Raw genomic sequence first — 3,793 nt, forward strand, 5'->3', positions numbered from 1 at the left:
TTCTCTTCAGTAACATGTAGCATGTTGTATACCAGCGAGGGTCCACTGAAGTATATAATCACAGAAAGTGAAGAAGAGAACTGCATTTTAATAAGAAAATAATTACTTTCAGTTACTTCTCACAAGTGTTCAACTTCCACTAGGCAGGCTCTCTTTTCTGTACAGAACTCTCCCAGCCCTTGATAGTTGATGTAGCCAATCCAGGAACTATCAAGGGTTTGGAGAGTTCTGTAAAGAAAAGAGAGCCCTGCCTCTGAGCCCTTACTGGTATATAGCATGCTACATGTTACTGAAAACCAATCCTCTGCAGTGGTCCAGTTTGGAATTGGACTAAAAATGTAAGTACACAATTTAATACTATTTTAAAATATGTTCGCAACTTGCAAATTTCACTCTAACATGTATGTATAGCATACTCCCTTCTCATTTGTCCTTGGTTCTTCATAAGCATCTACCCGAAGCTTATCGAAACCGTTGCATACTCTAAGATGAAATACTGTATATCTTCAAAGAATAGTTTTTCTTGGAGTATTTTTGCTTTTGTCCAGAACCAGGACATATAGACAAGTATACAAATGAAATATAGTATTTTAAATTAAACAAGTTCTTTTGAAAGTCAAAAAAAATGGTAAGGATTTTACCCACCTGGGTTACCATTGCACATCCATTTGATTTCTGCAGGCACAAAGAAGGATTGGTCAGCCTCAAGATATTTAATAAATTACCTTCAAACAAGAGCTGGCAGGTCAAAAGACTACCTGGATGTGTGAGACTGCAGCCAAATAGAAACTGTCAGACACCCTTTGGCCTGCCCACTCCTGGAGGAACTTTGCGCCCATGAAAACCTTGTGAAGATTGGACCATATCATGCGTCCAGTACTAGAAAAATCTATATCCATGCTTATGGTAGAAGGGCATGAAAAGTAGATATCTACACTTTAATGAAAATTTCCAGAGAGAAATATCAGTTAGTTCCAGTTGGTTCCAGTTAGAAACTAGTCATAAGAACAGAACAATAGCTCTGTGGGTCTAGTGGTTTCTTGTGTTATAAGTTTCTGTGGCTGTTGGTATCATCCACTAGCAACCAAAAGAGAAACCAATCAAGCTGTAGAAAAAAATGTCGGAGAAAGCTGAAGGTTACTCAGGTCCAGATCCTGAAAGGTCTCTAAGTCATACTAAACGGAGTGGCTGCTAGCTTGCAATATTTGGGCCTCTGATTCTACTGGAGTTTCTATGCTACTGGAGTGAACGTATTCCATCTTTGCCTTCTGATGAAACTAAGACGACTAAAACATGACTGATTTTGCAATGTGATTACCTAGACTGAATTATTAAAGATGTATGCCTGAGAAAATAAATACTAATAATATATGAGTTCAGATGGCCTAAGTCTGGAATCTTCAATCTGAAATCCTATCAGAATTTCAAGAATGGAGGGAGAGTATGAAGTAGACTTTTCAAATGTGATTCTATGACTTCAGTTTAGCCTTTACTCAAACAATCAACCAGAAAACCTGTTTTTCAATCCTGATTGTCAGGCATGAAATCTTGCACAAATATGGGCAATCCTTTTTTGTCCCAGAACCATGTTGTTTTGATGTTATCAAACCTGACCCCAGATTACAGCACTGATTTAGCTTTACACAAACATAGAAGGCCACCTAGTTCAAATCTTGGCTATATATTCTATTGATAATCTCTAGAGTCAACCAATGTCCAAAATGAAGAAGCCATCACCATTTTTTTTCAAATCAGGGTTGAATATTTATTAGATAATAAACATATTTCTGGGCACAGCATCTACCGTCAGACAAGGCAGAGGGTGAAATCAATTAAACCAAACCAAACCAGGTCCCTTTGATAGCTCAGCTGGTAGAGCGGAGGACTGTAGTAGAGACACATGCTGACGTCCTTAGGTCGCTGGTTCAATTCTGGCTCGAAGGAGACTTCATAGTTTGGGGAGGAGGGTAGCGGAGTTCCCCAGGGCTCAGTCCTGGGGCCTGCGCTGTTCAATTCCTTCATCAGCAATCTGCATGATGGGGTGGAAAGTAACCTGTTTAAATTCGCTGATGACACCAAAACTTGGGGGGAGGTGAGCACGCTAGCAGGGAGGGAGAGATTGCAGAGGGATCTGGATAGGTTACAGGGGTGGGCTAACAGGAACAGGATGCGTTTCAATATGGACAAGTGCAGGGTGCTGCACTTGGGCAGTAGGAACCAGCAGCACACTTACACAATGGGGAACTCCCTACTTGAGAGCACGGAGGCAGAAAGAGATCTTGGAGTCATTATTGACTCCAAGATGAACATGGGCTGACAATGCGAGGTCATGGTTGGCAGGGCTAACCGGACCTTGTCGTGCATCCACAGGTGCATCTCGAGTAGAGCCAAGGAGGTGATCCTCCCCCTCTACGCGACGCTGGTCAGGCCACAGCTGGAGTATTGTGTCCAGTTCTGTGCGCCCCATTTCAAGAGGGATGTGGACAACATGGAGAGGGTCCAGAGGAGGGCCACCCGCATGATCCGGGGACAACAGGGCAGACCCTACAGTGAGAGACTGCGGGACCTGAACCTATTCAGCCTCCACAAGAGAAGGCTAAGGGGGGGCCTGGTGACTGTCTATAAACTCACTAGGGGGGACCAGAAGGGTTTGGGGGAGACGCTGTTTCCCCTAGCGCCCGCTGGCATAACAAGGAGTAATGGGCACAAGTTGATGGAGAGGAGGTATAGATTGGACATCCGCAAGAACTACTTCACAGTTAGGGCGGCTAGGAGCTGGAACCAACTTCCAAGGGAAGTGGTGCTGGCCCCTACCCTGGGGGTCTTTAAGAAGAGGCTGGATGCCTACCTGGCTGGATTCATTTGAGTCCTGTTTCTTGTTTTGGGGTTTTGTTGTTCTCCCGCCCTGGCGGGGGGTCGGGCTAGAAGATCTATTAAGTCCCTTCCAACCCTAAATCTATGAAACTATGAAACTTGTACATGCTTTGTTGTATGAAGAGACAAGGGGAATGGCCTTTGTCAGCCCTGTGCCTTTTTCCGGGATACAACAGAAGGTAGATTATGCTTGTATCCTTGGGAAGGGCCCTAGGAGGTGAAACATCAGACCATATGTTTTTCCTTTGCCATGAATTCGGAGTATTTTGAGCTGACTTCATGTTATGCTTTCATTGGCATTTCCAGAACAGCAGAGACATGGGTAACTGGTACTCCTGAGTCTGGGGGGGCACCAGATCACTGATGGGGGGGGAGTGCCCCAGCAGCTGATTGCTGACCGGGGGGGGTGTCCCCCAGCCACCAGTGGCTGGCCTGGGAGTCCCCCCAGGAGCTGATCACTAAGCCAGTGGCAAAACCTCTTCCAGGGAACGCATGGCCAATCTCAGGGGGTGCATGTGCACCCGTGTGCACCCTATACACATTGCCAGTGGGCAGAGACTTCCTATGCCTGAAGAAGGGTGTTTGTGCCCAAAAGTTTACTAAGATTGTTTTTCCAACTACTCAGTTGATCCAATAAAAGATATCATATCTACTTAAAGAACCTTTCCTGCCTATTGCCACTGGGACTCAACTAGTTTCTCTCATAGTTTCATAGTTTCTAGGGTCGGAAGGGACCTGAGCAGATCATCTAGTCCGACCCCCTGCCATGGCAGGAAGAGCACTGGGGTCAAATGACCCCAGTAAGGTGGTCATCCAACCTCCTCTTAAAAACCCCCAGGGTGGGAGCCTGCACCACCTCACTTGGAAGCTGGTTCCAGACTCTAGCCGCCCTGACCGTGAAGTAGCGCCTCCTGATGTC

General features: G+C 45.5%; 1 non-coding gene across 1 annotated transcript; it reads left to right on the forward strand.

The window, feature by feature from the left end:
• Positions 1-1,854: 1,854 nt before the first annotated feature.
• Positions 1,855-1,944, forward strand: TRNAY-GUA. The gene is given in 2 exon segments: positions 1,855-1,891; positions 1,909-1,944. It is a non-coding gene; the product is annotated as a tRNA-Tyr (tRNA).
• Positions 1,945-3,793: the final 1,849 nt, after the last annotated feature.

Source organism: Gavialis gangeticus, unplaced genomic scaffold (genome assembly GCF_001723915.1).
Source record: "Gavialis gangeticus isolate Ggan-Ray unplaced genomic scaffold, GavGan_comp1, whole genome shotgun sequence".
In the NCBI taxonomy this organism is placed as follows: domain Eukaryota; kingdom Metazoa; phylum Chordata; order Crocodylia; family Gavialidae; genus Gavialis; species Gavialis gangeticus.